Raw genomic sequence first — 25,090 nt, 5'->3', positions numbered from 1 at the left:
ACATTTTAGCGATAGTATAGCAACACTGGTTGAATGTTGATTCGCGGCACGGGCGGTAGCTTTTTAGGCGCTGCTCAGGTACACAGGAAGGAAGATGAAGTATCGGATGTAGCGGTGTACACACCAGCACGGAGCACAATTAGACTACAAATAGTAAAGAAAAGGAGCACAAGGAATAAGTATCCACACGGTAGAATTCTTACATAAACATGCAGGGTGTACGCAAGCACGAAATGTGGCTGGAAATACTAATGTAGAGGAATGACGAAGCTCTTAGCGTGTACGCCTTTACCGAAACGCATCTACGAGAGCAGCCGCCTGTTACTGACAGTCTCGTAAGTGAAGGGTGCTAGACAATGACTGGCTCAAAGAAAGGCGGAGGCGTAGACATGCTAACTCGGCGAGGTACGAATTGGTAAAGGGTAAAAGAGACATGTAAAGAGGATTTATGAATTAGCAGCAAATGGCAAGGCAAGAAGGCGTGGCTTGGAGTAGCTTACCTAGGGACAGGTAGTGATAGCGGAGATAAAAGTAGGGAATTGATTGATTGCACTAGGACCGATCTTAATGAGTTCAAGACGTCTGGTCAGGTGGTATTAGCGGGAAATATGAATGCGCAGACAATTTTACAGATATACTAATTACAACGGTTATCTAGTGCTGTATCTGTCTGATGAACACAACCTTATAGTAGTTAACAGGGAGAATAAGTGTCATGGACAGATAACGTAGCAATGCGGAAATACGCAGTCATATATTGACCCGTGTGTTGTGCGCTGAGGTGACGCCCGATGCGATGATAACGGTCGTCGCGGCTCGGCGCTCGTGCACTTTTCCGGCAGCTCGACTGGGCATCCTTGCCCCCTGTGTCCTCCGCCACATCCCCCTCCTTTCCTATTCTACTTCGGCGTGGTAGCGTTCATGGTTTTAGCGTTCAAGAACGTTATGTGCCTGTTTGTATGATCTCCTCTGAGAAGAGATAATGGGCAGAGTCTATACTTAAAGAGACTAAGGTATGTTAGGGTTTACCAGCAAAACTTTTAACCGTATTGCATAATTAAGGGCTAAATGAACATTGCTAAATTCTCGTTTTTTGCCTTTTTATATGAAACACTTGCATATCTCATTGCGCCTCAACATAGTAAATAAGCAATCTGATGAAAAGCAACAGTGTATGCGGTAGTAGAGCACTGCACGGGCCGATTTTTTCAGCCCGGGCCCGTTTTTACGTTAGGTTGCCCGCCCGAGCCCGATCAAAACGTTTATGGCGAGACCCGGGCCCGGCCCGGGTCCGGAAATGATCTACGTTACCCGCCCGGCCCGGCCCGCAACCCCTTTACCTTAGGCCCGAGCCCGGCCTGAGCCCGACTTGAAACGGGCCCGAACACGGCCCGAGACCGAAAAATGCATGTTTTTCAGAGCTTAGACACCCGAGAATAACTCGCTGCACGTTACATGCACACCACCAGAAAGCCCGAGCTCGGCCCGGGCCCGCGTCAAAAAACCCGAGCCTGGCCCGGGCCCGGGTCAAAAAGCACACGCCGTGCCCGAGCCCGGCCCGAGCCCGTGAAAAAACTGCTCTACCCGGCCCGGCCCGGCCCACGGGCCGGGCCCGGGCTTTCGGGTAAGCTCGAGCCCGTGCAGTGCTCTATGCGGTAGAACCACTTCAGATACCTCACAAAAACATTTTCTAAGTTTGCTATACATCTGTAAGACACCTCTTTCATCATATCCTCTTAATTTCGTCACCCAGTTACCGCCACTTGCATGGCATGAAATTGCAGAGAATTAAAATCAAAATATTCTTCGCCATTGGTGGTGTTTTGTCATACAGTACCTATTCTTGGAATGCACACAAAAAAAACTCTGAGGTATTTTCTGAGGTGTGTGCACTTGCAGTCAACGTCGGTCGCAACACCCATGTTTGAATGTCTCTGGTTAACAGCTTTTCTTGGTGCCAAACAGTACATAACCTTCCAACTCACCGCGAAGGCACATTTCATAGTGGACAGCGGCCATAACAGAAAATGGAGCATGGTGTTGCGCATGCATACTGCACTGCGCTATAAAAATGACTCTCGACATTCATACTGTCAGAAGTATTCTAACTGTAGTGCTGGTGGGATTGCTCCGACTAAAATGAAAAAAGAAGAAAAAGATCATGGAGGCAGAATCTATATCACGAATAATGTCGACGGTAATGCGTTAGCACTGAATCAGTATAGAGAAACAACTTATTGCCACCTTCGAAATGGGTTATGTTTGAGGCCTGTACTGTAGTGGGACTGCTCTTTCCGGCTCTCCTAAGAACACTCGGTGCCACCTATAGAGGTGCCGCTGTGAAGCCTACGCATGACTTCCAAAATGCATCGCGCGCCGGTTCGTGCGAACACTGAGAAACACATCATACGGCAACCGGACTCCTCTCTAGCCATTCTTTCTGGACAGCTGCGCCATCTAGTGACACTGCTGAGAATTTCGCCTATTGCTTCCGAGATAAGAAGCGTGGCATGCCGGTGCTTACGAACGCTGAACATTGTTACCTCACTTGGCCGCACACTCTGGCACATGCGCAGTGAGCCAAGGTGATGAGAGGGTCATTGAAGAAAGGTGCATACCCAGTGCATCAATAGCGCAGCTTGCTATAGCGTTGACGTGAAAGGCGTTCATTGAAAAGAGGCACATTCCCAGAGAATTTGTTGCGCAGCTTGCTAATGCGTCGGGGTGCGGTCCTTGATGAATTATTGTGACGTCAGCCTCTTCACGCTTTGGATTGATGAAAATCAGGGAATATTTTTGTCATTATAGGGTGCCATATTCTTAGTGGCACATACCTAATTACCGAAGTTGCTGTCAAAGAGTCAAAGACGTGCATTGAAGAACAGCACACACCTACTTGCACGCACCCAGTGACGCACGCTGGCATCGAAGATGTTCATTGGAGACCAGCAAAAACTGAGTGGCAGATATCCAGTACTCAAAGTCGGCATCAAAGAGCTTTTTCGAACAGCAGTACCCACCCAGTCTCGCATCCACAGTGATCAGCGTGAAATTGGTTCATTAAAGAGCGGCAGGTATGTTCCAATTGCCAAATACTCAGTGGCACAAGTTGGTCCGATGGATTGTTTCGAAACCTGTCACCTCAGCATACCAGCCCGATGGTCAACCCATTCAACCACTGAAAACCCATTCTCCAAGGCAAGCGGGAAAAGGGTCAGATAAAATATAGAAACGTACGTAGACACAAACGTGCAAACATAGATAGATCTATCCATCTAGAACCGCGCACAGAACGGAACAGTTGTCGAGCAGTATGCGTAACAAAACCAATGTAGATCTGTGAAGATCAAAAAACTGTTTGATCGCGCATTCAGAAAAATGAGAGCACGCCATTTGCGTCCCCAATGCAGTTGATAAGCCTTATGGAAGTCCAAATGGATGCTCAAGTTTTTGGCCTCGGTGCTCTCTGTGCGTGACGCAGCACCCGTTAATGGAATATGTCATTGTATATAACAGTGACACATTAATTCAAGCCCAGCTCCAGTGAATTGCGCCGATGAGCCAATTATTAGCCAATGTCAGGGCGCTTACTCAACTTCGTCATTATGTTTGTGGTCTCTGTTGTGATATCGTCAGAGACCGACATTTTCTCTGTCGGCGCTCAATGAAGAAGTATATCTCCCTCCGCGCTGCCTGCTGAGCACTGCCTTGGCAGGCAATGCGGACAGGCAGGCAACCCACCTCGTCATTATTGAGAAACTTCAAAAAAATTTATCAAGCAAGTCTAGAAAAATAAATATAATTGCGAGAAATTGGCTATCATAATAGAAGAGGTCGCCTTTATTTTAACTGCTTCAACCACCATTAACCGAAATCTTGAATGCTTTATTCTTACCCGCCGTGGTGGCTTAGCGGCTATGGCATTTCGCTGTTAAGCACGAGGTCGCAGGAGGAAATTCCAGCCTTGGCATCCGCATTTCGATAGCAGTAAAATGCACAAACACCTCAGTTCCGTGGATTCGGTGCACGGTAATGATCCCCCGGTCGTCAAAATTATTTCTTAGTCAGCCACTTAGGAGTGCCTTATAATTAAACCATAATTTTGGCACATAAAACCGCGGACATTATTTTTTAATTTTGAATGCTTTACTCTTTTGCGCATACATCTGTCGTAAAATATTCTGCGTTCATATGTATTAATATATCAGCATAGCGTGTTCCTTGAAATGCAACACCAAAGCTATTCCTATTTACCCTTCGAAGTCATATCTCACAAACTTGAATGGTAAACCACCTCCAAAACCAAGAATCTGCCCCTAAAATGTTAATTTTTCCATCAGAAGGGTAAGCAGGCCTGTAGAAAAGTTTTGTGTGACCACACTATGTTAGCCCTTTCATTTTAATAATTTTCAAACTGAAGCACGCGTTTCAGAACCTGCATTATGTTTTTTTTCTTCAAATCTAGGCACAGAGTACTTTATAAAGCCCAGCATCGCAACATTCGAACTGTGAAGACTCCATACAGTAAAATATTATGGTGCAGTTACACCGTGAAAACACTATGTGGTATTAAAAATCCATAAAATCGAGTTGGTAGTTGTTTTCGGAGCATTAAGGAGGTAATGGTTAAAATATGGTATGTGTGGCACTGACAGTGAGATTGTCTAAATCTGTAACAATATATATATATATATATATATATATATATATATAAGCAATTAGCCGGCAATTTAGAGATAGGTGTCAGACAGTGTGATTATCGGCATAGTTTATTTGAAATGAAAGTTCGCGCTGCATTTTAACAAGAATTGTAAGTAATGCTAACCTTATTTGCAAAAATATTACATTTCATGCAAATGTATCGATAGAGTGATCAGATCGAGAGACACCGCCCAGACTTATCACTTCTAAGCAAAGCAAGGTATCCATAGGTCGCCAAAAAACAAAACTCACTCGAATCACAAAATATACTTTTGTGTTTGACTAACGCAAACGCACACTCCGCAGTATTATGTTCAACTGGTCCCACTCAAACTGAGACAACAATATTTTACTTAGCCGGCCACCTTCACTCAGACTCCCCAAAATTCTGCGGAGCCGGGCTCACACGCACAAAGAAACACCCTAAATAACTCAGCCGCGCTCACTCTGACTGAGACTCCCGAAATTTCTACTCAGCTTAGTTCACTTGCACTGACTCGTCAAGAGTGGACTGAGCCAGGTTCATTCCTGCTCAGAATCATTAGAGTCAGACTCAGGCAAACCCGCGTACGCCCGAGGATTCACTCTCAATCGGGCTCTCTCAAACTCAAGGAATTACACACGCACTCATATTATCGGATTTATGGGTCCATACACTATGCGAACTCATGGAATCAGCGACTTATTTTGATTCGATCTCACAGGTTTCTAACTCATCTGAATCGCAAGCTGACTAAAATGATCACTAAATCAGAGCCCGGTCATAGCTCCCTTCTAAGTCACATTCAAGCGCACATCTTGTCAGATGCGTTGCCACGCCATACAGAGGAACACTCGCCTTCTCACACATCCATCTACTCGTCGACATTCACGATCGTCATGGCGTCCATTCACACTCAGTTGTATTCGTTGATACTCACGTCCATTTATAGCGATCGGCACTCCCTCATGTTCCCATTCAAGCTTGTCAGCACTGACCGAAGCTCACACTACGGTACACTTGCGCTCATCAACAAGCATGCGTAGCTCTTCGCACGTACACCTGCCTACTCAGTCTGAATGTAAATGAACCCCATTACACCAACATGCACACGTGAGTTAGCCGGTCTGTCTTACACATGTCACCACATCATTTTCAGAGTTTGCGAAACTAAATATGAAACATAATCTAGATGATCGTTAATGAGCTTAAGTCTGCTTATTGAGCATTGGTGCCTTTTCGAGCCACTAAGCCTGAGGTAATATGTCTATTGAATCAAAGTTTGAAAACGTACGCTGCACACTAGTCAATTTTGCAGCCAAATCCCCGTGAAGTGTACTTCAGCTACTCAACTGATTTGCATTCCGTGCGCTTCCTGCGACAACAGCGTGCAAGTCTTTCAGAGCGCCCTTCCCAAGTACACACCACTCACATGCTTTCACTTCCGTATCCTTTGCAGTGATGAGCAGCTTGTTCGAAAAGGCAGAGATAGAAAAAGAAGAAAAAACGAACTATACTTTTCGCAGCCTACGCCAGTGCCAATAACGCTATTCCTAGTACGTACCAACACACAAGCACACGCGCGCGCACACACACGCACCGACGCGTAACTATCAACACATCACCAAGTACGTGGCGCTTACCGTTGTAATAATATTGCCCACCGGTGACCTCTTCGTATCATTTCAAGATTGTCCAGCTGAAAAAAAGTGCCCGTTCTGTTCTTTTTCAGTATAATCGAATTTCGTTCCGGTTCAGTGTGGAAAACAGATTCGGTGTATGCACTTGGTCCTCAGTCTCCCATGTTACTGACATGGAGTGGCAAAATAAGCGGAAGAAACTCACGCGCACACACATAATACATTTTTTCCTTAGGGCCTCCGGCCCTTTACTCGGACTCAGATTAACCATAACTTTATTCAACCTGTCCCACTCGGGGTCATACACAGGCACACTTGGATTCAGTATCACGAAAATTCTATTAGACGCGGCTGATTCACCATTATACTCGTGGGTCTGTGTGGGTCTCAGTGAGTGAAATTATTCCGTGACAGGGTGGCCACAGCTATGGAAAATACAGGTAGTGCTCCGCTGAAGGAAGTAGATTGCTCACGTAATGAAACACGACAGGAACAGTTTAAGGTGGAATGTCCAATATGTGGAATTACTCCAGAGTTATATGCCATGTCGCTAAGAATATGGTCACTAAAGGTGACGCGGACCTTGATCTATGTGTCCGAGCCAAAATTGCGTCGACAGCAAACCAAGTCCAAACGCTGCAAATGTAAGTATGTGCGTTCGTTAGCCCTAAAATGCAGCTTTTCATTTCGTGAGCCCTGAAAAATAAAGGGTTCTTCCCGCTTGCCTCATTGTTTCTCTGCAATACGTCATTCTCTGAATGTTTGCCTGCGACGGCATACATTTAGAGGCTGGCGTATTGCGGCGCAATTATGACACCAAAAACAAAAACTGTGCAGCGGGCCTACTTTCAAAACCTGGCCTCATGTAATTCAAGGAACATGTTATTAAACGCTCACAACCTTTACAACGCGGAAGCGTGGGTTCACTTGGGATCTATGAACTTTTGCTGCCAGGCCAAAATACACAAAAAGTAGCCACGTCTCCCACCGTTCAAATGTCAATGAGAACGCATTTCCGCTGACAGCAATATGTCAATCCTGGTGTAGTCAACCGTGCATCCGCATATAAAAGAAAACATGTTCATGCCGAAACAGTTCCGAAGGAGTACATCTACATCACTATGGCCACCAAAACATTTCTTTCGGTAGTAATACTTGCCGTTGTGCTTGCAAGTGCAGTATCGACTGAAGAGGAAGCTTTCGACTTCACGAACATCGACATAGCAAAGGTGATACTGTTTTTTATACCAAATTATTCGCAAATTTCTGCGTTGTACTGCGAGTGGTGAACCCTGTAAAAATTTATGGTGTCAAGCAACCAATACCATGGCAGGCAACGTTTTGTTGCCTTCAAAAGGGCAGCAACTCCTTCGACGAAAACGTCCGCTTAACACAACGCACGCTCCCGCGACATCCTATATTCGAATATATTTAATCACTTCAAAACTCTAACCTCCTGTGATCTTCTGTCTTGGTTGGAACATTACAATTTGTGGCACTGCTCTCATTTCTCGCTTAACCTTAACTTAATCATTACCTTTAACACTTTCCTTACCGCTAGAGATGTGCGCATTTTCAGTCATTTTATGTTCTGAAAGATTCCTTTCAAGACGCAGCAGTCACAGAACGTTTAGCGCGACACATAGATTAAAGTGCGATCACTAGTGTGTTGAAGAGGTTTAAAGCAATAATAATGGCTCAGACAGGTTATGAGAATTTTTATTTTTACTTCAAAGAAGCACTTCAAGGAACTATAATGAAAATAATAATTTGATATTTTGTTGCGTTAGCATTATTTCGGTATTTCCTGCACGTTTCGTAGCTCTATGTATCTATACATTTATCTAGCCGCTCTCCCGCCTACCAGGGTCACTTGGTAGCGTATCGTCGAATGGGTAATGCACCGGGCTGCTGTGTTGAGGGAACAGAACTGTGTTGTTGAGGGAACGAAGTCTACACACATATAAGCATGTGTGTAGACTTCGTCAACATCCTACCAGCATTCTACAAATATTTTTAGGCCTCATCATGACTTTGTCAATTATTTCACACCTCCTACCAACATTTTCCGTTTGGATGGTCTAGAAACATTGTCCACAATTGGTCACAGTATTTGAATAAAAACATGTGCAACGCTGCTTATAAATTTATACTAACCCTGAAATTTATAACTCTAGATCACCCAGCACACCAGCATACCACCTTATAATGCTCAGAGCCGCAACTATTCATTTCACTTATTGGGCGCTATTAACATAGAGTCGCCTTATATATACGTTAATGGGATCTTACTGGATCATTGATAAATTATCTAAGCTCTTGACGCGCTGTGCAGCTGAAGCCACAGGGTGGGAAAGGAGCTACTGAAAATAAAGGCGTGATAAATTGAAAAGGTTGCGAAGATTGCATCAGACATTTATTACATTATTCAATCAGCCGAACTTGGCAACAGCAGGCATGAGGCTGTAGTTATGCGAAGTTACTTCAGCATGTTGGGTGTTAATGGCACTTGCACCTTAGCTATAATGGATATGTTTCTTTTTGGGAGCTTGTTGCTGTGAGATTCTGGGTGTTGTGTCCTGAAACAAAAAGGAAGTGAGTAGCAGTCCGCTGTGCATTACCGTCCGATACTAAGATGTGTGCTTTAACCAAGTAAGACAAAAAAAAACATAAAGATGTAAGCTTGCTGGCGTTAAACTATAAGCTAAATATTTCATGACCTCTCATCCTGTACAGCTTGAGCAGGAAAGAGAAAAGAAGGGGTTTATGATCAGGCATTATTTACCACAAATTAGGTCATCGCAACCTCTGTCAAAACCTAGTGTTTGTAAGTGTCGTGTTTATAGTCACTTCACGCAAACCGCATAACGCGGCCTAGTTCATGTATGTAAGAAAATCTTTTTAACACATTTCACGTCATTACAGTTCGCGCTCGTAACAACCTGCCAAAATACGGTATAGGAAACTGAAAATACACAAAATATGTAAATGAAGATTGATGTAAAACACATACCTTTTACTAAAATTCGGCGCGGCGCTGTCTCTAACAGCTGTTCACTACTAGTGCAGTGCGCAGTTCAAAATACCGGACAGTGCCAATATAAAATTACTATCACTCGACACGACACTGCATCGCAGCTGGTAGAGAAGTTGTAAAAACGTTCACACCATGGAACGAAGAAAACGCCGTGACCTTGGCAAGCATGGTGCTGGTTGGCTATTTCAGTAATTACGCACAGCACAGCACAGCATAATAACAACACAGCATAAGCTTAGCAGCAGCAAAAATATCTACATTGCTGCTACAAAGCACGACCCAACGCCCCTACATCACAGCAGGCCTTACCATGCTGGCGTGGCAAAGGAAATGAGATCGATGACGATGGTCCTTCTTTGGCTAGACTCGAACCACTTGCAAACTTGTGGATATATGCGTGAGAGAGGCTTGTGACATTCTCTCCATTCACCAGCTCACCTTGATTATCGCCGAACCATGAACTGCCGAACCCTTTACCTTGCGTGGGTTGAATGAAACCAAGAATTCCCTCTCGGTGACTAGGTGTGGCGGGCCTTTGTGCGCGCATACCCTTTTTTGGGACGGAACTTAGAGGGAGGAATGTACCCTATGGCCGAAGTTGAAAAAGAACCTTACAAGACCCACGGCCTAATTTATTTATGCTGTTAGGGGCTGTATAATTTTATTTTTCAAGAAAATATTGTTATGAAGACGACTTTTTCCGCCAAATGCAATAAAAATTTTAAACAATATTATCCGATAGGTCAAGTTATATGGTTATTGCATTTTCCACGAGTACATCTTATAGTACTTGGCGCTTTCAAAGGCAAAAAATTTATTCATAGCGCCCAGTGCAAGACAATGCGGAAAGCTATTCTTGTCAAGTAGTATTGCTTTTATAGTTAAAGATATGTTCACAGCGGGCAGCTATGACGTTTCCGGTCTTCAGGTGCCCGAAGGACGGCATAAGCACGGCCTTTGATATCCTTGCTGTTGGTACCACGGAATTCCGTAATTACGAATGCCGTAAGGCCACCGCAAAACCTTCTTGAAGCTCAGAACTTTGTCGCCGTGTCATGAAGCGAAAGCGCTGAATATTATGAGTGCATAATTATCGCTTTTCGACCTGTTTTCTCACAGCAAGCAACAATCGTCATGAAGCAGATCAGTTGACATTTGTAGCTACTTTGCCTTAGCTTTGATGCAACGTCCTATTAGTTTCGTCTAATGTGGAGGCGCCGTCGGTAAGATGAAGGGCCGAAAGCGTGCGAATAGGTACGCGAACAGAGCTACACTTTTTATAGAGTCAGGATAACTTCAAATTTTTTTCCACAATATAATTTCGCAAAATTTGGCACTTGCAACAAGGGCAGCTTATTTTTTACGGGGAGGCTGTTAAGGGCTCAGTCTTCGATGGTCGCGTCCGGGTGTAGTAAAAAAACTCTGATTGGCCGTATGCTGTATGTGCGAGTGAAATCGCGCGAGGGACGCGCGCTTTCACGGGGAGCGAACGCACGCCGGAGAGCAAACGCGACTTCTTCCTTCGCGCGAAAGGCTGTGGGGGGACGGGAGGGACGGAGGGGAGGCGACGTTTAGCTGCGGCACCAAATGCGTATCTTGCGACGGGGCGCAAGGGGAACTGGCGACTCAATCTCCGACGCGAAAGCTGCACAGCGGGAAAGCACCGCGCGAGGAAGGGGTTGAGACTTCTGCTCTGCGAGCAACACCACTACCGCCGTCAACGCAAGTGCCAGTGCATGCTGTCAACGAACTGTCCGAGTAATTAGGACTTTAGACGATTCACTTTTTTCTTTCTTAGTTATAGACCGAAAGTAGTTTGAACTTCGCTCGTGGACTAACGTAGCTAGTTGTACTTTTTCTTGTACTTTCTGTGTGCTGTTTATTTAGTGTTCTCTTGTTTTTCTTTTTCTTGCAATGAATAACAATTTTGTTTTTGGAAAAAATGGATTTGTCTTTACTGAACTGAGGCTCTGCCTGAGTTTAACAACTCACACCCGAGGAACCTGTCACCAAAGCCACTGTAGTATGCGGCAATGTGTACATACAGGATGCTTCAACTAAGTAGGGCCAAGTTTTAAAAAATAAACGCGCCAATTACAAGAATGCAACTAACTTGGTACTGTTCGCTGCCCTCTTGAGCAACTCAAGGTAAAAGTACGTTTTAACAGTGTAGCTCTTTAAGCCGGCCGTAATCTGTGCCGCGAGCCGAAAAACCTCACCGAGCTATGGCGTCACTGCGTTGCCCAGCAACCCCATACCAGCTGTTCGATAGCTGCGCAAGGCTGCTCTGCTTGCTATAAACGTTCCGTGTAGCAGTTGTGAAGGCGGGGTTGCTAGTGTGCGGGCAGTAGTAGCAGCCATGGGGAGACCGAGGAAGAACCGTACTCCCGAGGAAGAGGCCGCTTCTGGGAATCACGCCGCTTGGCCAAACAAGAATGCAATCACCAGCGTCGAGCTGATCCTGCACAGAGAGCCCAGGGAGCCTTAACCAAGCGACGGCGCTGACTTGGTAGTGATTAGCCTAGCGCAAATACGTGGTCACTACCTTGCGATAGGCAATCGATAACAAATCAGTAGCTAATTGATAATCGATCAATAATCAATAAATTTCGGAAAATGCTGGGGATGACTTGATAGTGTTAGCTAGCCCAAGAGCCATGACTAGCTAGGTGCCCATCAAGCTCCACTGTCTCTTTATCATTGCGCCTCCCGTGCAAGTTACGCGATTTTCTTGCTATGAGCTTAAATAATGAATTAATAACTCCTGATTAACCAACTTTTAAAGCTTTGAATATGTACCGAAAATCTTCAATGCAAAAGTTGTATAGCCTATTGAAAAATATCCCAATAATTTCCTTCTATGCTGGTAGCTGCCATGGTATTAATTTTTTCCAGGCTGCAAATGAAGCGCGTGATATTTCAAAAACTCAAGGGCACTTATGTATCCTACTTGGATAAATGCGAAAGCATCGCAAAATATTATAAGTTTAATACCTTATGGTAATTATCAATTTGGAGCACGTGGCGCCACGTCAGGAGCGTATAAAAGAAGTGTATGAAATAAAAAAGTTGTCGCAGTTTCACCTGAAAGGCGAAGCATCAATTGCGATAGAAAATTTGTAGAGAGCTATACGGAGTAATGATATTAGCTTTATCAGCTGTATAAACTTGGACATGCAGCAGCACCGGCAACACGCAGAACTGTTGTCGACGCCGTCGGCGTTTTGCCCGCGTTCGCTCAAAATGCGTGCGGCGTTGGTGACTGTTGCCGGAGCCTCCGATATAAATACGTACTTGGTGCCGCAGCTAAACGACGCCTCCCTTCCCTCCCCCTCCCCCCTCTCCCCCTCCCCCACGGCCTCTCGCGCGTCGGAAGAAGGCGCGTTTGCTCTACATATATGGTGATTGTAAAGGAGGAAAGAGACGCCTACTTCTGCAGCCCTTAAGGGAGCACGGCGCAGAACGCGCGTTTGTTCTCCGCCGTGCGTTCACTCCCCGTGAAAGCGCGCGCCCCTCGCGCCCTTTCACTCGCACATACAGCGTTCGGCGCGCGGCGACGATTTCATCTCCATTGACGTCATACGGAACCTCACGGCGACGGCGACGGTGACGCCGACGGCAGAAATCTGCTTTTGAGTGTCCATATAAATGCTATCGCAATAAAAGCAATAGTGTTGAACGCCGCTGAATGGCGCTTCGAATTATGATCACCTGGAGGAAGAGGTCAAGGAAGTTGGCAACCAAGTACAGGATAATCGAAAGTGTAAATAGACAACCACGAGTCATCAGAAAGAAAGTGACAGAAATAGAGACCGTTAATTGGACGCAAAGAAGGGAAACAAAAAGGACAATGGAGATTTACAAGAATGAGAAGAAAGAAATTAGAAGGGAAAATTTGTACGATAACACAAAGGGCAGTGCTTTGCTATTTGAGGCTCGAGCCGGTTGCCTAAGGACCAAAACATGCCGGAACAAATATTCGGAACTAGATGAGGCATGTGCATGCTGCAGTAAAGATCCAGAGACCACTCAGCACATCCTAATGAAGTGCGACGGGATCCACCCAGCGAGAACCGTAGGTAACATGCAACTCCCAGAAGCGCTTGGGTTTAAAGTGGAAGGAAACATCAACAGATCAGCCGTAGAGATAAGCAAGAGGCGACTAGAATACTGGTGGAAAAAAAGCAGGGAAAGATGGATACGACCTGATCTCTTAAAATCATAGGTAGCGGTACAAGGTAAATTTTTGAAAAAGGAAAAGAATAATGAGAGGTATACAAAAAAGTGGTCGCAGTTTCACCTGAAAGGCGAAGCATCAATTGCGATATAGCAAATTTGTAGAGAGCTATACGGAGTAATGATAGTAGCTTTATCAGCTGTATAAACTTGAACATGCAGCAGCACCGGCAACACGCAGAACTAATGTCGACGCCGTCGGCGTTTTGCCCGCGTTCGCTCAAAATGCGTGCGGCGTTGCTGACTGTTGCCGGAGCCTCTGATTATAAATAGGCACTTGGTGCCGCAGCTAAAAGTCACCTCCCTTCCCTCCCCCCCCCCCCCCCCCCACCGTCTTTCGCGCGTCGGAAGAAGGCGCGTTTGCTCTACATATATGGTGATTGTAAAGGAGGAAAGAGACGCCTACTTCTGCAGCCCTTAAGGAAGCACGGCGCAGAACGCGCGTTTGTTCTCAGCCGTGGGTTCACTCCCCGTGAAAGAGCGCGTCCCTCGCGCCCTTTCACTCGCACATACAGCGTTCGACGGCGCGCGGCGACGATTTCATCTCCATTCACGTCATACGGAACCTCACGGCAACGGCGACCGCGACGACGACTGGCGACGCCGACGGCAGAAATCTGCCTTGAAGTGTCCATAATTGCTATCGCAATAAAATGCTAGATAAAGAACATGTATAGTATACCTGAATAAATCAAGCAGGCTAGGTGACTATTTGTCGCCGCCTCGTTTCAAAGGGGATGCCAATAAATCATCACCATCATCATCATCATCCTCGCGGGCAAGCGATGGCATTGAAACGCTTGGTGCGTTTTGATTTGGCCTTACAGAGGCGCACTTAGACACAGGCGAAAGCAGTGCGCAGGACAAGAAACGCGCGGATAACACAGGCTTCGAGAGCGAGGGCGACGGGGTGTCGCGGCGGTTCCTATGCCCTGATACTCACCTGGCGCGCTTACGCCTCACCAGGTGTTCCCTTTTTCCCGCTCTGTTCCGATGAGGTGCGCTCGAGACGTGCGGTTGCAGCCAGTGCGAATTCACCAGCCGTTTCGCAGCGACAGACGACAGCCGCCAGGCTTTTTCGCTCAAGGGGCCTTTTTACAATAAAAAAAATCACAGCATATCCACGGGGTGAATGATGATCAGTGGGCGAAGCTCCGGAGGGAATCATCGGATCTCCCGCTCAAGGGGACGCTAGCACAAACGCGTTAGAAACGCGCAGTACTCTCTAGTAAGGGGAGCGGCCACAGCGTCTTACGCAGCCATTTACACATGCCGGAACGTGCACCGCGTTTGCCGACGCCATGACATGACTGCTGAGAGAGTATACCCCCCGTATTCGTAAACGCTCCTCGACTTGAACTTGATTTGCCACCGCTTTGGGCAGCGCGTTCGAAATGCGTTGAAGGTAAGGCGGAGAGGCCACAGCGTCTTACACCAGCTTCTTACACGGGCCGTAACGCGCTAGCACAAACGCGTTAGAAACGCGCTAGAAACGCGGCCTTTCGTTAATGTTGCGTATTTATTGCCATCGTGGTGCGTGTGTCCATGTTCGCTTCGTGGCGTAGTGGGCTAACGCCGCGCGCTCGGAAGCGAGGGGTCCCTGGTTCGATTCCGCGCTACGGACACAACTTCGGAATTTTTTTTCTCATTTTTCTCAGACTGGTTACACACTACTACTACGACGACGGGGACGGAACGGGTGCCGCTATAAGGAGCTTCGCCCCTAAAACACTTCGAGTTGCGCAAGAGGAGAGCGAACAATCTTACATTCGTTACATTTCTGTAAATCATATGAGATTTTTTTTTAAGTTTTGCCATAGTTAGCTGAAACCCCTTTCACACCGACGTATGCTACTATAAATGCGGGACCGGGTAGGTACCACAGTTCGAAGAAACTGTTTGACGCTGACTTAGAGCGCTAGGTATGTGCCACTCGGCCTGAGCAGGTGTTCCTCAAACCTCTATAATACCTACTTGAGTCACTAGGTATGCGGAAGCGGGCGTTTTCCTGCTCTTCAATGAACATCTTTGACGCCAACTTCGGTAACTAGGTATGAGCTAATGGGAATGTGCGGCTCTACAATGACCAAGAAGATAGTTTAAATTTCTTTGATACTGGCTGGAATAGAGCCCACGTCGCAAGTGTTCCCCAGTGATACAAACCCGACGCTTTAACAGGCTGCGGCACAAATGCCCTGGCTATATGCATCTTTGTGAAAGGGTTTGTGTAAGTGTTTGTGAAAAACAGGGTTTGTGAAAGATAAGAAGTGATTTCTGCCCCTGATTGTTTCTACACAACATTTTATTTTATTACGATAGCAATTTTAGAGCCACCACAGGCAAAGCTTTAATGATGTCATCATTCCTGTCGGCGTCGCCGTCTCCGCGATGCTCCCAATAAACTGCAAGATTTATAAGGTCACGGCCAGCACGCCATATGCCGCAGGTGAGAGTGAAAGCGGCGTACGAAAAAGAGCCGAGATTGATGGCGGCCTAATGCTCGCCATACTTCCGCATTCTCAATATAGGAAATCACGTGATCAAGTTCCCTCAATGGCGGAGCAATAAGGCAGCGTACGTTAACGTGATCATGACGATGCACTCAGCTCTAGTAAATAGTTATTGTACAAAAGAGAAAAAAAAAACCTACAAGATCCAAACCTGAAGTGCGACATGAAGAACCTAATGCGGCTTCACGACGTTTTGTCTGGTGAAGCAAACCTGCTGTTGTACAATTTTCGAGATGTTTAAGGTTAGCCTCTTGAAGACAAAACCTGAGAAATATGCGTGGAGCCCCAATATGCAACTCAAATTTCTGCCATTGTTAGTTTTTATTGCCTCAAGTTATGTGAACCATGCAATCAGCACACTCAAATATACAATTGTCGTTTTAATCAAAAGCGATCATCTACTTTGTTGTTGTTTGACCAATGCCTGAGGCAACGCCGCCTTCATGGCCTGCAATCTTTGCAAGGAAAAGCATCCATAGACTCCAGGGTAGTTCCTTATATCAGAGCGTCCTAGGGAGCAATGATGCCAAATGGTATCGAACACTGCAACGTAATGACTGTCTAAAAGTTTCGTTGAGGTGACTCGCCTAAGCAACAAGAACTGCTCAGGCCAAATGAACTCGTGGCATTGTTAGAAATATGCGCTCTTACGCAAAATATCGCCTATATCATTATAAATGTGCAATATAACTTTAATGCAATGTGCCTGATTTTTATTTTTGCAGTTTCTGAATACAAGCAAGGTAGTATGGGTTTACAATACGACAGAGCCGGGAACAGTGACATGCAGAATGGACAACCACACTAAAGTGGAGGAAAATTCAACTATATTTAGCAGACAGTTCGTCAACAACAGCAAGTAAGGTCTTACTTTTTGAAGTATCTATGCATCTGATTAATGCACCGTATTAATTATTATGTTGAATAGGAAAACCATAAACAAGCGGCTAGGCATGTTTTTTGTCTACGAGAGTCAATATCCGCCAAATAATTCCAAGTACGATGCAATGAGAATATATGACTACCGAAGGTGAGTGTGTATAGCGACCTACATCATTATTTCTGCATATAAAACATACGAATACCTTCATGCCAAGATGGCCACGAATGGTCACAAACGTTAATGCTAATTGAATGACTGCCTCTTATACGGGAAGAACAAAATGACAGGTGGTAGAATAACTGACCATATCCTGGTGGCAAACGACCTAAGAGAGGTGGTGGTCAAGTTGAGCGTCAAGGCAATCTCGCTGGCCATCAGGGTGTGACGAGAACTTTTCACTGAAGCGTAGCTGAATAGTCTAGTCGGAGACCAAATGAATCGTCAGGTCGTGTGACATCCGTCGACGAAGTGTTCCGAGCCAGCTAGTCGGGGGCGATAATAGGCACCGATAATATCAATGGTCACGCACGGAAAATGGGTGCCAACTAAAGGCAACAGACCTCGCACCTCTTTTCCGTGCGTGACCATCAATATTACGTCTGATGCCTTTATTTGACACCCCTTTCCGTGCGCGACCATCGATATTATCGGTCCCAAATTTCTAAGTTCACATAACGGCAACCGCTGCATTCGTTCAATGGTCACCTTCGCCACAAGTCACCTTGACGCCATCACTTCGTCCTTTAATGAATTGAGATACGTTGTAGAAGGACTCGCCAAAACGATTTCCTGGGTGGTCCGACTACATCAGCTGGCAACGGCGGATCATATTTTATGTCATCAGTAATTAAGGAGTTTCGCTGGCATCATCGGTCATGTAATTGTGAACCACACTTCACATCCCATTGCAAATAGGATTAGTGGAAACTATATTTGGCAATTGAAGCGAGCTAGGTTATGTGTCAAGAGTAACACAAATGCTATGAGATCTACCTCGGGCCCCTACTCTTCATCTTACAAGGTTGTCAGGAAAGCAGGGAACGTATTCCCAGAATGGTCACTTTCGAGGATGTCAGTTTCAGTGCGCGCTTATTGGCTGGTTGAGCAACACCTTACATGAAAGTGATAGTATCGCTGAAAGGGATTATCTCAGAATATGTCCTCTGCACGAGTTATTCACCATAACACCAGCGCTGTTATGCCAGAACAAAATAATTTCGGACGGTACACGGTAAAGAAACGAAATCCTCCTGTGGATGTATCATGCCACTGCGTCAACGGCTAGAAGATTTCTGCGCCAGTGAGTGGAAATATCTGACAAAAATTGACGCATCACCCCTAAATGCCGACTAAACTGCACTCTACTTAACTCTTCTAAGATTTGAGACACCGAGAAACAATGGTGTTTCTGAAGGACTGACTACGAATCAGCTTCTTTAGGTTCAAGGACCATTGATTGCTATGATGACATATTTTCGATCTTCTTAGAAAGATGCATGTGCTTCAATGCCACTTGAAACAGACCCCTACTGGGTTCATAGAAGTTGGTAATTATCTTGTGCCATTCACAGCATTTATATTGGGGGTAAAGGCAGAGAACACCATGGTACTATGGATCGGGTCCACGTTACAGAACCATAGGTGGTCAAAATTAACGTGGAGTCTCTCCTACGGTGTACCTCATAATCAAATCAATCAAGTCATAGTTTTAGCACGCCAGACACCAAAATTTCTTTCAATTTAATTTCTTTTATGACGTTCTCGTGGCTACAAAAATATGGGGAGAACATTTAGAGACATGCGTTCTTCTTTTCCAAGAAAATGGAGCAGCCAAGCTAACATTGACGCTGAAGACAAGTCAGATCGGTTCTCGGACATGTTTCTTGGCTGATGTGGTTGGAGAAGGCATATCACAACCTCTGAAGAGCATATCCGACAAGGTGTACACTGCTAAAGGTTCTGAAAACAAATATAGCTGAGGGTTTTCTTCTGGCCCAATGGCTATTACCGGTACATTCTTCATAACTGCGCTGAACTTGCACATCAATACACCAAGTCTACAAAGTAAGGCTGTCCAAACTGGGTAAAATGGCAAACAGTTCTCTATGAAGCATTTATGTGACTCAAGGAAACATCGCAACAGCCTACTTCAGACTAAAGAAAACAATTCATCTGGAGCACAGTCGCATTTTGGCTGCACGAGACGTCTACATCACGTATCCTACGCTATCTGCAATCTTCTTCCATTTGAAGCTGCCTGCTTCGTGATTGAAAGAGAATGTCTTGTCATAGTAGGAGCAGTACAAACATTTTATGTGTACCTTTACGACATTAGCATCAAGTAATTTTGCAGCTATGATAACGTCAGCGCAGACTACTTCAGTGCAATAATTACCTACCTTGGCTAACGGCATGAACAGTAGCGTGTACTATGTATTGACGGTGTAGTTTCTTACGGCGAATAGTGTTAATGGCTAGGTTCTACAGGATCGCGTCCGCGGGTAGAAAAAAACTGTCATCATCAGCATCCGCTTTCGCTTCATGTGCGTGGTGGTTTCCCGCCAGTTGTGCCTTGGAACACGTATCAAAACGGATGATGGAGGACCCATTGTTATACCTCCCACCACTGCCGATGCCTCATTCACAAGTGTCGCGGTACTCGGCGGCAGCACGTCCCACCAATCGTTGTGCCTCTTTGTCTCGTGACGTACAGATCACGCTAGCGCAGTTATCAGAAATTACCCTTTGGACTCGCTATGGGACGGACACTCGTTTAACCACATCTTCCAGGATCCTGACGTCAGGCTCCTGACGATGCCGTGCAGTGTACCGCGGCTGTGAACGCTGTGGCTCATACGCTAGTCTATGACGATGAGGCGGACTTGGCGCAGAAAACGCACTACTTGGCCATCGCGCCGCGCGACAACAAGGCGCCGGTGTCTTTTTTCTTTGATGAACTTGCCGAAGATGCTTAATATAGTCAATAATGGTAATATATAAATTCACTATAGCAATATTCACTTTATCCTACCTAACAGAGTCACGGCTTCGCTGGCTTCCATCTTCACAGTAGTGGAAGAGCTCTGAATTTTTTTCCTCTAGCTGGTGGTGTACGTATGCCATTGCCGCATATGGTGTCTCTGCGTATTGCTTCTTTATTATTTTCCTCCTCTACATCTTGAACTACCGCCAAAATGTGATAGGAACCTATCGTTTGAATCTCGCGGTGAATTGTGTGTGAAGTTCGTAGAGCGGTCAAGCAGAAAAAGGTCAACGAATGCGTCATTCGCGCTGTACACCGGCTTTGTTGCAACCTTAAGCTGCCTGGCCTTTTTTGTGGTCATGGTCAAGTCGAGTAGCCCGAACCCCTAACCTTATTGAACCCCTAACCTTATTGAACAATCCTTATTGAACTTAGTGACAGCGCATGTTGTTCAGCACACGTTTGCGGACACGCTGTGGCATGTACAGGCGCTGCCGAGAAGTCTGCGTGTGGCCTTCGATACCAGAAGTGTGGCGCGCCGACGCCTATGAACGCTCAGAATTGTTCCCTCGCCTGCCGCACACTCAGTAAGATATACTGAGTGGCCCAAGTTGGCGTTGGCACATAACCTGTACATTTATGGCGCAGCTCGATAAATCGTCGGCGTAAAGATCGTTGATTGAAAACGGCACCCACCCAATGAAATTGCGGTACAGCCAGTTTATACCTCAGGTTGCTGTCTTTGAGAGACCTTTGTGATGTGGGCTCAATTCCTATGAGCACCGTAAGGGACCTTATTTGTCATTTTAAAGCGGCAAATTCCCAGTGGTACGTACCAAGTTAGGCAAGTTGGCCTTTAGACGGTCATTGAAGAGCGGCGCACCTACTGACGTGGCCTAGTGGTAAAACGCCCACCTACTGACCCAGGGATGCATGTTGGTATCAAAGAGATTCAGTGAAGACCAGCACAGACCGAGTGGCACATATCCTGTTCTCTATGTCGGCATCAAAGAGTTCCTTCGAACAGCGCTACCTACCCAGTCCTGCATTTACAGTGACCCATGTCGACGTGAAATAGCAGCACGTATGCACTCATTGCCCCATGGTCAGTAACCAAAGTTATAGCCGCTCGGTATTCTGCCCATTTGAACACAGACTACCCAATGACTCAGAAAGACAGAAAAACGGTTCGATGAAACCAAGCATACATAGATGGATACAAACATACGTACATACATACATACATACATGCATGCATGCATCATGCATACATACATACATACATACATAGCATACATACATACATACATACATACATACATACATACATACATACATACATACATACATACATACATACATACATACATACATACTACATACATACATACATACATACATACATACATACATACATACATACATACAGACATACATACATACATACATACATACATACATACATACATACATACATAATACATACATACATACATACATACATACATACATACATACATACATACATACATACATACATACATACATACATACATACATACATACATACATACATACATACATACATACATACATACATACATACATACATACATACATACATACATACATACATACATACATACATACATACATACATACATACATACATAGCCAGCGAAAGGGGCTTTAAGTATAACCTAACTATGCTGTCGCATTACAAACTATCTTTACCTTCCAAAATTAGTCAGGGTAGACGAGAACGCACATTCATGCCGCGGGCTGGGGAGAAAGTGTATAAAAATTATTACTATTACTATGGGAATTGGTGTAGGTGAAGCTTTCGGTACTATTTGCGTTATTTGATGCAAATTCGCGCTGACGTTCATTCAGAGCATAGTGCAATGCCTGAGTACTGAGGTGATCTCCCCCTCATGTGCACCACTTGTGATTGTCCACGTAGTACGCACAACACACGACGAGACGTGTCTGTTTTAGGCATCGTTGTGGGCAAGTTTTTATAGTAGGTGAGAAGGTTAGAACTGCGATTTCTGCACAGGGCGCATCGCATCGCGGCCGAAGTGTTAAACTTTATTCAAAAAATTTTCCTCTACGTTTCAAAACAACAATGTGATTATCAGGCCCGCCGTAGTGAGGGACTAGAACACCTAGGGGAGTTCTATAAGGGTCACCTACATGTGAGACAACCATCTTTTCTTCATTTTCTGCACTTCGGAATGCGACCACCCTGATCGTAATGAAATTCGCAATCTCGAGCAACGATACATCTACGAAGGTACCGCATCGGGTGTAGAATTATTGGGTTGTTCAGCGGCTGCTTGCGAAGGGTTGCCTCGACGCTGCGGTGCTTTACTGCAGCTTTGCACCCGAATGCGTAGCATCAGTTCTCCGCAAGACAAACTTGAAAAATGTTTATTTTTCACAGGTAGCAAAAACATACCACACCGTACCGTGAAATATTATTTACTCGCTTAGTTTTCAACTTTTGCCACGCGTAGTAGTAAACTTTCTTTTCTTGAAGAGACCCCAAATGAGGCATGTTTTCTCATGTCGCATTGGCCCTCTCCCACTACCTGTGGGCGAGCTGCCCTCAGCGATGAGTGGTAATGTTGTTGTTCACTCGTTTAGCGACTCCGTCAGGAACTGAATGCGTGGGGCATGCGTTTCAACCTATTATCTACCTCCTCTCCACACTCCCTCTGCGGACTGCTTGCGCGTGAGCCCGAAGGCAAGCGCTACAGCTTCTGCAATGGTTTTGCGAGGAGAGGACACTGTGGCGACTACCAGGGAGCCCTAGACTGCTTTCGCGGCCAAGTTCCATCCAGACGAGGCATATGCTTTTGGACATAGCCTTTCTTTCAACCACCTTCGACGCTGCGTGCAAGTAAATGACTGAAGCAGCAGTGGACAAGGAGAAGACAAAAAATCTTGACTTTCCAAGCAAAATAAGACATCAAACTGTGTGGAGCATAGTTTTCTTTTCTTGTCCAAGCCGAAGATCCAGCAGGTGCAGTGTTGCCAGCCCGATACGCCTGGAATAATTTCAGGTATTTCCCGGACGCTGCCTTTTACGTAGTTCTTGTATCCACGCTCTCAAGAAAGCCACAAGAACCTAAAAAAATTACGTCACTGCGCCTCGATCCCAGCGCCTAATTGTGTTTCTAAAAAAACATGTGGTTGATCCCTCTTATATAGGAATCGGTATAGAACACGAAAGTGAAACGTGTCTTCACAGAAGTAGTGTAATGTTTATTGCACATTGATATATAATGTCTATTGGTGTTTTGTGGCTAAAGCGCCCTTAGGCGTTGATGCACCCACGCTGACGCCTGGTGGCACGTCTCCTCCATCACGACTACCAACGTCGATGACCATGAGCAACCGTCGTGCATATGGAAGCTGCACTACGCTACACACGCTAGCACAACGCGAAAGACGAAGCACGTAACTGACACACTAATACAACGCGCAAGACAAAGCACGTAACTGAATCGTCACCGAGTCAAATCAGCGCGTACAGCGCGTCGTAATTGCAGCCTCCGCGATCAACTTCAGAAACATTTTCAGAGCTAATTGCGGAGGCCACGCTCCGCTGTGCTGAGTACGGTGGCGTTGGTAGTGCTTCTTGATGCCAGCGTCCCTTCGAATGCTGGCATCGAGGCGTCGTAGTGCTGAGACCACCGAAGCGTTCACTGTCGGTGCGCGTTAGTGTCATAATGCAGTACTTCTCTTTTCTGCTCGTAGGCGGCGGCACCACCCCGAGCAAGAGCGCGGGTACACGGAGGAGTGTTAGATATATAAGGCGCGTCTGTGTAGCTCTCTGCAAATGCGTTTGTGGCGCAATGGGTTAAACGCTCGGCGATCTATCGTCGCGGACCGAGAGGTCGTGGGTTCGATTTCCAAATTTTGCATGTCTGTGGAACTTTTTCTTCTGGTTTCTTTCTTTGTATTATATTCTATGACGTATTTCCGTGACGGAAATACGTCAGTGAAGTCTTGGTGGACCCCGGCATAAAACACTTTCGTGTTAAAAACGGAGCCCCTATTGCTCTCGTAAGCAGAGCCGACTGAAGTGCATCCATGTTCAGTGGTTCATTAATTATGATTCTTGTAATTGCGATGTCACATCTTCTGTACATCTGCCCACGTATACGCACAGAGAAGCAGGTGGTGTGTAGTCCGTTAGAGGCACTGGAGAGCAGCCACTGTAAGAGCAAAAAATGCTTGGATAGTCTTAACAACATACATGTGTCAGCGAGGGCATTAGTTTACTTCCAGTGGTCTATGAGGTTATGAGATAGGCTGTGATAGTGACATGTCACACTTCAGTTTTGTGCGCCGATTGCATTTTCTATACTTGTCTTTCTCACCTTCTCTCTCTTTAAATTCTTCTTTCATCGTTCAGGGTAGCAAAGCAGACTTTTGCTGGTGAGCCTCGCTGCTTTTCCCTATTTGCCTTTTCTCTCAATTTTAATAGGCAAGGTTCGTGTACGTACGTATGGTGTAGTGGCCAATTGATTTTTTTTTTTATTTTTCAATAAGAACGCGGGCTTAGTTGCCTTAAAATACGAGTAAGAGCTCTGCTATATCCAGGTAGACGCTCCATAATCAGTTTCTTCAGAGGCCAGGAAGAGCATCGACGTAAAAGTTAATGCTGTAAAACCAGCTTCTCTGGATGGTTCTAAGCATAATCTCCACCTTTCAAATATGGCTTACGCACTCAAACACCTGTGGAAAATTTTGCATTATTCATCGTAGCTTGGCTAACTAATCGCACCTGCAAATATAAAACACCCTGTATACATAAATATATATATATATATATATATATATATATATATATATATATCATAGGAAGTCAGCAAACATCGACACCAAGGACAGCATAGGGGAAATTACTCGTGCTCACTACTTGAATTAAAGATGATAAATAAAGGGAAATTACAGTGGATGAAAAAACTACTTGCCGCAGGTGCTGAACGATCCCACGGCTTCGCATTACGCTTGCGATGATCTTACCATTGAGCTACCGTGGAGCCGTTTTCCCATCCACTTTCTGGGGTATTTATGTTTAACTGCTAGAACTAACCCTGGGAGTG

General features: G+C 45.4%; 1 long non-coding RNA gene across 1 annotated transcript in view; it reads left to right on the top strand.

The window, feature by feature from the left end:
- The first annotated feature begins 7,398 nt into the window (after positions 1-7,398).
- LOC119458184 (uncharacterized) overlaps positions 7,399-25,090 on the top strand; it is a 29,185-nt gene continuing 11,493 nt past the window's right edge. Inside the window, exons 1-3 of the long non-coding RNA XR_007467891.1 lie at positions 7,399-7,550; positions 16,830-16,963; positions 17,033-17,138. This is a non-coding gene — a long non-coding RNA (uncharacterized LOC119458184). The remainder of the gene's footprint in view (positions 7,551-16,829; positions 16,964-17,032; positions 17,139-25,090) is intronic.

This window comes from Dermacentor silvarum, chromosome 7 (assembly GCF_013339745.2).
Source record: "Dermacentor silvarum isolate Dsil-2018 chromosome 7, BIME_Dsil_1.4, whole genome shotgun sequence".
Classification (NCBI taxonomy): Eukaryota; Metazoa; Arthropoda; class Arachnida; order Ixodida; family Ixodidae; genus Dermacentor; species Dermacentor silvarum.
This window is presented reverse-complemented; position numbering and strand designations above follow the sequence as displayed.